At 37.1% G+C, this 13,390-nt stretch overlaps 1 protein-coding gene across 3 annotated transcripts in view; it reads left to right on the plus strand.

The window, feature by feature from the left end:
• Positions 1–13,390, plus strand: part of PALM2AKAP2 (PALM2 and AKAP2 fusion) — a 544,302-nt gene that overhangs the window by 238,914 nt on the left and 291,998 nt on the right. The gene's annotated exons all lie outside the window — the stretch shown is intronic.

Here is a 13,390-nt window from a genome sequence, read left to right on the forward strand (position 1 = left end):
AGGACAAAAAATAAACAAATAAAAACATGGGGAGGAATTTTTAGATGGTAGTTAAGTTTGTGAAGAAAATAACAGGGTAGTGGGATTATAACTGGAGTGGTATGTATGTACATTTGTGCTGTGGGAATGGGACACCAGTTAGGATTGGGTGTCCAAGAAAGGCCTTGCTGGGTAGGGGACAAGATTAAGTCAGAATGTGACAGTCTTGGGGCAGAGCCTTCTGAGTGGAAGGAATAGCAATATAAAGGTCCCAAGTAGAGGCAAACTTGTTGAGTTTAAGGAATAGAAAGAAGGCCAGTGAGGCTGGATTAGGGAGTGAGGAATGTCAAGATGATGGACAATAGGATATGACACCCAGGGATGAGCCTGGCTCTGGCATTGAGGGATTGAGAATACCTTCTTGACCCTAAGGGGGAAAAGAAATGTAACAAAATAAAGTTTCAATGGCTAAGAAATTTCAATTAGAGTCAAAAGTTCTTGAGGTTACTTTACATAAGCTTCAACCAAATATCACAGATTGCCACAGTATGCAAAGTTCCAACCAACAGTATTCCTAAAAACCCTAAAAGAAACCCAGGGTTCTGTCTAAGACTATAAAAGTTTTACTTATTAAGCTTATTTTTCAGAAATTTAAAACTTTCGGATTGTTCCTTCTCCAGATAGCACTGAAATTTAGAGGTATCAATCTCTCCCAGAATATCAACCAGTTGCATTCCCTACCCCATAATTTTGACACCCGTTTGCAACATGAAGAAGGTAGAATGGTCATTGTCCAAACATCCCTGAAAACTGAGAGAATGATCAAACGAGAGAAAGAAGTTGTAACAGAGAAGTTAGGATTTAACAAATGATTATCACTACTTGTGCTATTTTGAAACAGTTATGTACCCTAGAAAAGTCATGTTCTTTTTCCTAATCCATTCTTGTGGGGGCAGAACTATTGTTTAGGGTGGGACCTTTTGATTAGGTTCTTTCCATAGAGATGTGACCCAACCAATTATGAGTGGGATCTTTTTTATTAGGTTGTTTCCATGGAGATGTTACCCCCCCATTTGGGGGTAGGAACTTTTGACTAAGTAGTTTCCATGGAGATGTATCTTCACCCATTCAAGGTGGATCTTAATCTGCTTACTGGAGTCTTTTAAGAGGGACCCATTTTGGAAAAAGCTCAGAGCCAACACAGACAGAGACATTTGGAGATGCAGAAAGAAAATGCCCCGGGGAAGCTGTTTGAAACCAGAAACAAAAGGAGCAGCAGACACCAGCCATGTGACTTCCCAGCTAACAGAGCTGTTCCATGCTATTGGCCTTTCTTAAGTCAAAGTATCTTTATCTGGATGCCTTAGTTTGGACATCTTTGTGGCCTTAGAACTGTAAACTTGTAACTTAATAAATTCCCTTTGTAAAAGCCAACCCATTTCTGGTATATTGCATTTCCAGCAGCATTAAAAAACTAAAACAGATTTTGGTACCAGAAGTGGCGTGCAAATATCAAACATGTTGGAACAGCTTTTTTACATGGATTAAGAGAAGATTCTGGAAGAACTGTAATACACTTGAACGGAACCTCCTAGAATGCTTTGAAGAGACTGTTGGTAGAAATATGGATTCTAAAGGTGCTTCCAGTAAGGACTTAGACAGAAATGATGCATGTGTTATTGGAAACTGAAAGAAAGGCAATCCTTGTTTTAAAATGACAGAGAATTTGGCAAACTTAAGTGCTGGTATTAGATAGAAGGCAGAATTTGAGAGTGATGAACTTGGATATTTAGCAAAAGAGATTTCCAACCTAAATGCAGAAAATGCAGCCTGGATTCTCCTTGAAGCTTATAATAAAATATGACAGGAAAGAGATAAGCTGAGAAAAGAACTCTTGGGTACAGAGACACAAGAAATTGATGGTCTGGAGATTCTGGGCCTCCAGAAAGGAGACCCCAGAGAATAATGCCCCACATGAGGACTTAACCAAACATGGAGCCAGCCACTCATTTCAGAAGAATCTAGAATTGGAATGCAGTTATCCAAAAAAGATTTATTGAAGATAAATTTTCTCTGAAAGTTTTTGGAACTGTCTGGGTCTGGTGACCCGTTTTCCTTCCAGTTTCTCCTTGTGGAAATGGAAACATTTATCCTATGACTGTCCCTTCTTTGTATATTGGCAGCAGATAACTTGTTCTGAGTTTTACAGATCCGGAGCCAGGGAAGAATTTTGTCTTAGGACAGAACTGACCTTGATAAGATTTTGTATTGTTTCTGACTTTTGTCTTTTTGGGGTCTAGAGCATGGAATGTGCTGTTTTGAGACTGTTGTACACACCAGAAAAAGCCATATTCTTTCAATCTTAATCCATGCTTGTGGAGCAGACCTATTGTTTGGGTGGGATCTCTTTTTACTAAATTGTTTCCATGGGGATGTCACCCACCCAATTTTGGGTGAGACCTTTTGATTAGGTGGTTTACATAGAGGTGGATCTCTGCTCATTCAAGGGAGATCTTAATCTGCTTACTGGAGTACTTTAAGAGGGAACCATTTTGGAAAAAGCTCAGAGCTGACACAGAAAGAGATGTTTGGAGATGCAGAAAGAAAATGTCCCCAGGGAAGCTGTGTGAAACCAGAAGCCAAAGGACTAGCACACACCAACCAAGTGCCTTCCCAGCTGATAGAGGTGTTCCATGCCATCAGCCTTCCTTGAGTCAAGGTACCTTTCTCTGGATGTCTTAATTTGGACATTTTTATAGCATTAGAACAGTAAACTTGTAACTTAATAAATCCTCTTCAAGAAAGTCATCCATTTCTGGTATATTGAATTCCAGGAACATTAGCAAACTAAAACAGTACTGATTCATTATATAGATGTTTCTTTTTAGTTCCTAGTGTATTAGAACAGCCAGAAGGAAATTCCTGAAATTGTGGAATTGTAACTCATATTATACTTTGAAATTTGCTCTATAACTAATTGTTAACCTGAACTTTGAAATTTATTACTTTTCTGTATATATATTTCACACTAAAACATATTTTAAAAAAGATGATGTGCAAGAGAAAGGCAAATGACAGATCATGGATGAGCTTGCTTTAATTTTCCAAGTGTAAAAGGAAGTCATGGGATGGTTTTTAAGATGCTATGTTACTCAACAGTCATCTGCTGTTTGATTTTAGCATAATGCTTTTGTAATTTTGTGTTACATATTTTTTTTTTGTTCATAACTTTACTTTTTATTTCTTGTAGTTTCTAAAAATTCAAATGCATAAAAAGTAATGACAAGTCTATGATTTGGGATGTACAATGCATAAAAATATAATTTGTAACAACTGAAACAAAAAAGGGGGAAGGTGGAGCATGGAAACAGTGTTTGTGTATACTATTCAAGTAAGATTGATATTAAATCAAATGTCACTGTTATAGAGTTAGGATGTTAAATGTAAGCCCATGGAAACTGCAAAGAAAATATCTGAAAAATACACAGACAAAAATGAGAAAGGATTCAAAATAATTCATTATAAAACTCAAATAAATATGAAAGTAGGTAGTAATGGAACAATTGAGGGACAAAAAGGTTATAAGATCAACAAAAATCAAATAGTAAAACTGATTTTTACAATTGTTACATGTTTCTGTGTTGAATATTCTTTTACATAAATCTTTGAGCATATCTGAGATAATTTTCTCTTGATAAATTCTTTATGATAAAGTCAGTCAAAACTTTTGAAATAGCCTTCTAGAAATTCTTATTCATTATTCTGTCAAGAGATTAAAGAGAGGGCCTTTGTCCTTTCACCCTCCCAACATAGAACATACACTATTTTAAAATAGGTGTGTGTGGGGAGGGGAGGGGACATAAAATTTGGGAGGTGAAAAGTGTTATCTAAGTGCTTAATTTACATTTCTTTGATTATTAATAATTGTTCTAGTTTGCTAGCTGCCGGAATGCAACATACCAGAAACGGAATGGCTTTTAACAAGGGGAATTTAGTGAGTTGCTAGTTTACAGTTCTAAGGCCGAGAAAATGTACCAATTAAAACAAGTCTATAGAAATGTCCAATCAAAGGCATCCCGGGAAAGATACCTTGGTTCAAGAAGGCCGATGAAGTTCAGGGTTTCTCTCTCATCTGGAAAGGCACATGGTGAACACAGTCACAGTTTCTCTCTCGGCTGGAAGGGTACATGGCAAGCATGGCATCATCTGCTGCTTTCTCTCCTGGCTTCCGGTTTCATGAAGCTCCCCGGGAGGCATTTTCCTTCTTCATCTCCAAGGGTCACTGGCTTGTGGACTCTCTGCTTCGTGGTGCTGCAGCATTCTCTGCTCTCTCTGAATCTCTCATTCTCCAAAATATTTTCTCTTTTATAGGACTCCAATAAACCAATCAAGACCCACCCAAATGGGTTGAGACATGTTGTCCCTTAATCCACTTTAACAACCACTCTTGACTAAATCACATCATCCAGGGAGATGATCTGATTACAGTTTCAAACAATATAGTATTGAATAGAGATTATTCTACCTTTACAAAATGATGTTTTGATTAAAACATGGCTTTTCTAGGGGGTGCACTTCATTTCAAACCAGCACAATAATGTTGAAAGTTTTACTTATATATTTTTTCTATATTAAATTATTGATTTGAAAGAACTCTTTATTTACTAAAGTTATTAACCCTTTGACATGTATGTAGGAAATATTTTTCTGAGATTGGCACTTGCCTTTGAATTCTTATCTTTAGTTGGTATGATTAAAAAACAAATTTTAAACTTTATGTAATGAAATTTATCAGTCTTATAAGTTGTGGTTTCAGGTGGGCCACCATGACTCAGCAGGCAGAGTTCTTACCTGCCATCCCAGAGACCCAGGTTCAATTCCTGGTGCCTGCCCACGCAAAAAAAAAAAAAAAAGATTAAAATTTGTGATTTCTTTCTTTGTTTTTATGTTTCCAAAGTCCTTTTCCATCTTAAGATCACATAGTCACGTTATTTTGTAATATTTTTATTTTTTACATTGCCTGAAATTATTTTGTGGATGGAAATTTTTCTACTTTTAAACCATGAAGGAAGCAGTAAGATAGAAGCAGATAGAGAAACAAACTGTCTTTCATTATAGACAAAGTGGGCACAACTTGGCTTTGTGACAATTTTAACATCAACAATGCATGGAAAAGAGGTACAAATTTGATTCCTCATTTGAATGATAACTGATGGAGTCATAATAGACTTCTATTCATAAAAGTATGAAATCATCATTTTATTTTAACCTGAAAAATGCAGTTGTAAGAGAGTAGTCGTCTGTGATAAGGTACCCAAGTGTATTTCAAGAATAGCTTGCAGTTATTAACAAAGTGGCAAATCTTTTCTTTCATTTAAATTCCCCTTGAGCCACTAAGGATATGGCTAATAAGGTAAAAAGCTGTCAAACCCATTATTAATTGGTTGAGCTTTGTTTTCTACTCAGATTTATGTTTTATGATTTTAAAACTTAGACAAAATTGTTTTCAGAGGACAATTTGATCCTATTAAAGTTTTTAACCTTTAAATCCTCTGATTTAGTAATGCAATTGCTAGAAATTTACCCTGTAAATACAGCCAGAAAAGTACATATAAAATCCATGGGAGATATTACAGGCACCCATTTCAAAGTGTTCTGAGGAGTCAGTGAAAATCTAAAGGGAAGTCCTTTGTATAGTGTGATAGCAAGCATTCAGTAAACTTAGTTGCATCATTTTTCTTACTCTTTTTTCCATCACCATCATTATTTTTAGGTTCAACCTCTATAGAACCAAATTTTGGTTCTGAGTACATTGCAGTTTTACCCAGACACAATTCTAAGCTGCAAACTTCATACTAGGTTTAAAAGAAGCCACTTTTCTTTATTTATTAAGTTCCTGGCCTCTGCCAGGTGATGTATTTGTTTACATCTGTGTTACACTTCATTTCAACCCTACAACAGCACTGTAATACATTTCTATTTTCGTATTTCATAGTGGGTTCCATTTCTGTATGATATTTACTAGCTGTGCGACATTATCTCCTTTTCTCCTTGTGCCTCCATTTCTGTATCTGTAAAATGGGGATAATAGTACCTACCTCACTGGGTTGTTGTGACAACTAAAAGTGTTATTATATGCTAATCACTCAGAACAGTACCCAGCACACAGTAAGTGCTATGTAAGTGTTTGTTGGTATTCCTTTGCAGATGAGAATGGGTATCTATGACAGAGTCTGAAGCATGTGTAGTTTTTGTTCTCCTGAGCATTGCAGAATGTTAGAGATGGGCGGGACCTAGGAACTATAAGCTGGTCCAAACTACTCATTTCACAGGCAGGGAAACTAAGGTTCAGAAAGCTTGGGGGATTCATCTAAATCATCCAGGGAGGGATTGGCTGAGCTTCTACCTGAAGCCAGGTCTCCTGGCTTAGTGCTCATGTGGCTTTATGGTAGAAATAATGCACATTGAGAGTGATGATATGGTAACAAAGATTACATTCTATAGGTGAATCTAATTCTGCTTTTTCTGGCATTTGGGACTTTATCAGAGCTCTCTACTATTCTGTCCATACAGGAAGTGTTCAATTTTTCACCACGGCAGGCTTATCAATGTGTTCTCATAAAGCAGATCTTTCTCATCAAAGCTATATGAAACCACTCTCCTTGGTCTTCAGAGAAGGAGACTAAAGAATGTACTCCTAGCAAAGAGTTGGATGTTTAGACGGTGAAAGCAAAGATATAGGTACATGGTTAAATAATATTGAAAGAGTAATAGTGTGGTCTGCCCTAATGAGGTAGACTTAAGATATAATCCATGTGATAAAAATAAATAATAAAAGGGATAAAAGGTAAAATAAATAGGGTAGATGAAAATACTGGTGATCAATGAGAGGGAGGGGTAAGGAGTATGGTATGTATGAATTTTTCCTTTTTTCTTTTTATTTCTTTTTCAGGAGTGATGCAAATGTTCTAAAAAAATGGTGATGAATACACAAATATGTGATGCTGTAGTGAGCTATTGATTGTACACCATATATGGAATGTATGTGTGTGAAGATTTACCAATAAAAATATATTTTAAAAAGATATAATCCATATGAATTACTAATTATCTACCAAGGACCTTAAACTAAAACTCTTCTGTGTTATGCATTGGACTTGGTATTAATAGGCTAGCTACAGTAAGTCTTCAGTGTAATTAACAACTGTTTTGCATCTAAATGCTATATAATTTTTAAAAGATTTTACTTGTTAAAGTACCCTTTCAAAAACCAGTAGTGAAGTGTAAGACAATCAATGACTTTCTTTTCTGTTTAAAATTCTTCTCTTGACCTTACAATTTTTGTTAAAAAACAAGCAGTTTTCTTTATGAATAATGTCAAGCTCATGGCCAAATTAATCAGTTGCATAGGAGAAGTTATCTAAATGGAAATGCTGGCCAAAACTAAGCAAAAGGACTGTGTGGACTTGTAGAAGTTTCTACTTCATATGGTGATGATATATTTAGATAGGCATATGGCTAAGCAGAACCATCTGAGTATGAGATATATAATTTCCTTTTTCTTCTTACCAAGCCTTTTAAGATTACCACTTAAGCTGACTCCAAGGTCTTTCACTTTTTGTGTGAGTTCATAAAATTATATACCAACTTAGTTCCTATACACTCATCTACAAACCCAGGTGCCAGTTTATTCATTCACAGTAATAGAATTGCAGTTGGCTTAATAAGTGTCATCTCTCCATTTAACTATCTACTTGGGAAGCCTGATTTAATCAAAATGATGATTTGTGGCCTTGAGGTCAGAGCCAGGAGGAGGGTGAGTTTTAATAGTTAAAGGCATTGAGATCATATAACCCATCTCTAATAGGGATGTGTTCTAGTTTGCTAGCTGCCAGAATGCAACACACCAGAGACAGATTGGCTTTCAGTAAAAGGAAATTTATTTACTTAATGTATAGTTCTTCAGAGGAAAGGCAGCTAACTTTCCACTGAGGTTCTTTCTTACATGGGAAGGCACAGGACGATCTCTGCTGGCCTTCTCTCCAGGCCTCTGGGTTCCAGCAGCTTTCCCTGGGGTGATTCCTTTCTGCATCTCCAAAGGCCTGGGCTGAGCTGGGAGTGCTGAGATGAGGTATGCTGAGCTGCTTGGGCTGTGCTACATTGAGTCTCTCATTTAAGCACCAGCCAATTAAATCAAACATCATTCATTGAAGCAGGCACGCCTCCTAGCTACTGCAGATGTAATCAGCAACAGATGAGGTTCACCTGCCATTGGCTCATGTCCACAGCAATAGAACTAGGCACCTTCATCTAGCCAAGTTGATGCTTGAACCTAACTACCACAGGATGTGTCTGTGAGGCAGAGACAACATTCAAGCTGGCTGGATAGACAACCGGAGAAGCTAAGTGGGAACCTCCTTGATTTTTTGATCCTTGATTACTCAGGTTCTCAGTTTTTACAGACTACACTTCTTTTCTTTTCTCAGATATAAATAGCACTGACTCTGTAACAACATTAACAGGCAATTATAACCCAACTATGACTGAGATAATACTTTGATTCCTTAACAAAAAAAAGTTCTTCAGGTCCCGTTTACAAGTTTATTTTCCATAAATTAATTCTCAAAATATGACCTTCTTAGTATAACTTATATAAAATCTGAAACCCTAGTAAACCATTTTCAGCATGAAGTCATGTACAAAGAAACATAGACTATAGGCTAAAGTAATAATGTTAATTTTTTTAAAAGTATCTTTACTGGAATCTTTTGGAGAACATCAAAGGAGATTCATTTCATAAGCCCAAATAAAATATCTTAAGATTCTCTCTCCCTGATTTCTTGGTCTCATTATCTCAGTTCTTTCTTTTTAAATTCTTCAAATTATCTCTAAGCTCTTTCAGTTCTTTACATCTTTATCCCTGCTCTTCCTTTCTCAGTCTTCTTCCACTCCCCCTCATCCCCATCTAGAATATACCTATTCCCTTTCTGAATGCAAGCTACTTAAACCAGTCTAGTTTTCAATTCTACCTCTTACCCTGATCCCACGTCATGAAAGTCTAAGAACTAACTACCAAAAAGTCACTAAAGACGTGCGTGGGGTGAAGCTCAAAATTCCCTACAGTTAACAGTTGAAGGGGTCAAAGCACAATTCTCTTTTTGTAGCTTTAGGAGGAATAAATATTTCAACATTTAAAATGTATGTATAGGGGACTTCCAACAAGATGGCAGAATAGGAGAGGTTGAGTTCACCCCAGCCCCATGCAACAAGAGAAGGGACTGAAAAATGACCAGGACAGTGGTTGTAAAATGTGAGTGATGAGAGAGGGTTTTCATTTCTACCTAGAGAGACCCTGAATGACAAAAGTGGAGATACTGTGACAGAGAGAACAGGGTGAGTGAGCTCAGCCACAATTTCACCCTCCCCTCTCCACCCCCCCGAACCCATCCCCCACCCCGCAGTTGACTAGGGAGATTTTCCATTATGGCTCTGTATAGAAGTGTCTCTTCCCCACTCTTGAAACAGGCTGCTGCAAGTGCTACTTTATTTTGGCAGAGACTAATAGGACTTCCCCCAGGGAGGAGAGAGAAGGCAGAGTGCTGCAGTCTGACAACCAGCCAGAGAGAGGAAATTGTTTTGGGACCAGTATTGCTCCCCTACTCCAGTGGAAGCCCAGAGACCTCAGGCGTTCATTGTCCAAGAGGCGAGGCCAAGGAAGCCAGCCAGACTGTGCGGTACGACCACCTCACAGACATTTCTGGATTAGCTGTGGCAGCGGAAGCTGAAATACCCGGTACCACAGCCCAAGATCATCCCATGTGAAAGTTTGGGGGCCACCAGAACCATAGGGCATGCCAGTGGTGGACCCTGGCTGGAATTGCATTGGATTTCTAATTAGTTTAGCCAGCACTTGTAGTTGGGGACAAGTGGGCCTGAGGGGAAGAGATCCAGAGCGCCATCTTCTGGGAAGAAGTGAAAAATGCAGTTCGGCAAATTGCCTATCTGCCTAGCTCTCAATAGTCCTTTAAGGGGACTTCAAATAGTCCTTTAAGGAGATCCAGGACACAGTTTGGGGGAGAAAGACTAACAAACCAAGTCCAAGCTCTCAATAGTCCTTTAAGGGGACTTCAAATAGTCCTTTAAGGAGATCCAGGACACAGTTTGGGGGAGAAAGACTAACAAACCAAGTCCAAAAGCGGACTTTCAGTGCAGCTCTAAATACAAAACCATAGATGCATGAAGGAAATTAACTTGCAAAATAACCTTATTAAGACATCTAGATGCCCCTTGTGCAACAGAACATCATAAAGCACGTTAAGATTTGCATAGATATGGTCCAGTCAAATGAGCTAATTAAATCACTGGAAGGGACACAGAATTTGGAACAGCTAATCAACGATGTTCATAGTGACATAAAAGATGTAGACACTGTAAGAGAATGAGGCAGAATTTGAAAGAAAAAGTAGCAGATTTCATAGAGGTGAAAGATAACTGTAGACCAAATTAAAAGGATCTTAGAGACACACAATAGCAGATTTGAAGAGTCAGAAGAGAATAAAGAAACTAGAAGATAGGACAATTAAACTTGAACATATAAAAGGACAAATGACAAAAAAGATGGAAAAAATGGAAGTAGATATCAGGGATATGATAGATACTATGAAGTGCACAAATATAAAAATTATCAGTGTCCCAGAAGGGGAAGAGAAGCATAAAGGGAAGGCTAGTTGAAGAGATAATGGGAGAAAACTTCCCAACTCTTTTAAAAGGCATAAATATGCAAATCAAAGAAAGCTACTGAACCCTAAATAAAATAAATCCAAATAGGCCTACTCCAAAACACATACTGATCAGAATGTCAAATATTGAAGGGAAGCAAAAAGTCATGAAAGTAGCAAGGGAAAAGCAATTCACTACATATAAGGGAAACTACATAAGAATGAGCTGAGACTTCTCAACAGCTGTCATGGAGGCAAGAAGGCAGTGGCATAATATGTTTAAGATTCAAATGAGAATGATTTCCAATTAAGAATTCTTTATCCTGCCAAGCTGTCCTTCATAATTGAGGACAGATTAAAATCTTCACTGACAAACAAAAGCTAAGAGAATTTGCAAACAAGAGATGTGCCCTAAAAGAAACACTAAAGGGAGTTCTGTTGACTGAAAAAAAAAGGCAGGAGAATATAGAATTGAAGAGTAACAGTAAGGGTGACTTAAAGGATTGTGAGAGAGGGAAAAGAATACATAGATCTGATAAGCAGACACTAAGGATAAGATGGTAGATTCAAGAATTGCCTTTACAGTAATAAGTCTGAAAATTAATAGACTAAACTCACCAATTAAAAGCTATATACAGATAGAATGGATTTTAAAATATGATCCATCTATATACTGCTTATAAGAAACTTATCTTATGAAGCATGTAATAACATGGATGGACCTCGAGAACATTATGCTGAGTGAGACTAGCCAAAAACTAAAGGACAAATACTGGATGGTCCCACTGATGTGAACCGACATTCGAGAATAAACTTGGAATATGTCATTGGTAACAGAGACCATCAGGAGTTAGAAAAAGGGTAAGATAATGGGTAATTGGACCTGAAGGGATACAGACTGTGCAACAGGACTGGATACAAAAACTCAAAAATGGACGGCACAATACTACCTAATTGTAATGTAATTATGTTAAAACACTGAATGAAGCTGCATCTGAGCTATAGTTTTTTTTATATATATATATTTTTTTTGTATTTTTATTTTTATTTTTTTCTCTATATTATCATTTTATTTCTTTTTCTGTTGTCTTGCTATTTCTTTTTCTAAATTGATGCAAATGTACTAAGAAATGATGATCATACATCTATGTGATGATATTAAGAATTACTGATTGCATATGTAGAATGTACTGATTTCTAAATGTTGTGTTAGTTAATTTTTTTTAATTAATAAAAAAAGAAACTTATCTTAGACTAAGGATATAAATAGATTGAAAGTGAAAGGATGGAAAAAGAGATCCTTTGCAAGCTCTAACCAAAAGAAAGCAGGTGTAACTATACTAATATCAGATAAAAATGGACTTTAAATGTAAAGATGTCAAAAGAGACAAGGAAGGACACTATATGTTAATAAAATGGACAATTCACCAAGAAGAAATAATAATCATAAATGTTTATGCTTCCATTCTAGGAGCTCCAAAGTACATGAGGCAAATACTGTCTAAACTTAAGGGAGCAGTTGACATTTCAGCAATAATAGTGGGAGATTTGAATTGATATATATATAGATCATTATACGCAAAATACCAGGATATACATTCTTGTCTAGTGCTCATGGAACATTCAGGATAAATCATATTCTGGGACACAAATTGGGTCTTTATAAGTATAATAAGATTGAAATTATTCAAAACACTCTCTCTGACCACAATGGAATTAAGTTGGAACTTAACAATCATCAAAGAACCAGAACTTTTACAAATATATTGAAATTAAACAACACACTCTTAAACAATCAGTGGGTCAATGAAGAAATTGTTAGAGAAATTGGTAGATATCTGGAGACGAAAGAAAATAAAAATACAACATATCAGAACTTGTGGGGTGTGGCAAAGGCTGTGCTGAAAGGGAAATGTATCACCCTAAATGCCTACATTAGAAAAGAACGGGCACTTTTTCATGATGGGTTTGCTGCTAGAACACAGGTGTTCTGAAAACCATCACTGCATCTTAAGCCAAAATGGGAAAGTAAAAGACTCATATCAACATTGTCATCATTGGACATGTAGATTTGGGCAAGTCCACCACAACTGGCCATCTGATCTACAGATGTGGTGGAATTGACAGAAGAACCATTGAAAAATTTTAGAAGGAGGCTACTGAGATGGGAAACGGGTCCTTCAAGTATGCCTGAGTCTTGGATAAACTAAAAGCAGAACGTGAGTGTGGTATCGCGATTGATATCTCCCTGTGGAAATTTGAGACCAGCAAATATTATGTGACCATCATTGATGCCCCAGTACACAGAGACTTTATTAAAAACATGATTACAGGCACATCTCAGACTGACTATGCTGTCCTGATTGTTGCTGCTGGTGTTGGTGAATTTGAAGCTGGTATATCTAATAATGGGTAGAGCCGAGAGCATGCCCTACTGGCTTACACACTGGGTGTGAAACAACAAATAGTTTGCATTAACAAAATGGATTCCACCAAACCACCTTACAGCAGAAGAGATGTGAAGAAATTGTTAAGAAAGTCAGCAACTACATAAAGAAAATTGGCTACAACCCTGACACAGTAGCATTTGTGCCAACTTCTGGTTGGAATGGTGACAATATGCTGGAGCCAAGTGCTAATATTGCCTTGGTTCAAGGGATGGAAAGTCACTCAAGGATGGCAGTGCCAGTGGA

This window comes from Tamandua tetradactyla, chromosome 2, assembly GCF_023851605.1.
Source record: "Tamandua tetradactyla isolate mTamTet1 chromosome 2, mTamTet1.pri, whole genome shotgun sequence".
NCBI classification, from domain to species: Eukaryota; Metazoa; Chordata; class Mammalia; order Pilosa; family Myrmecophagidae; genus Tamandua; species Tamandua tetradactyla.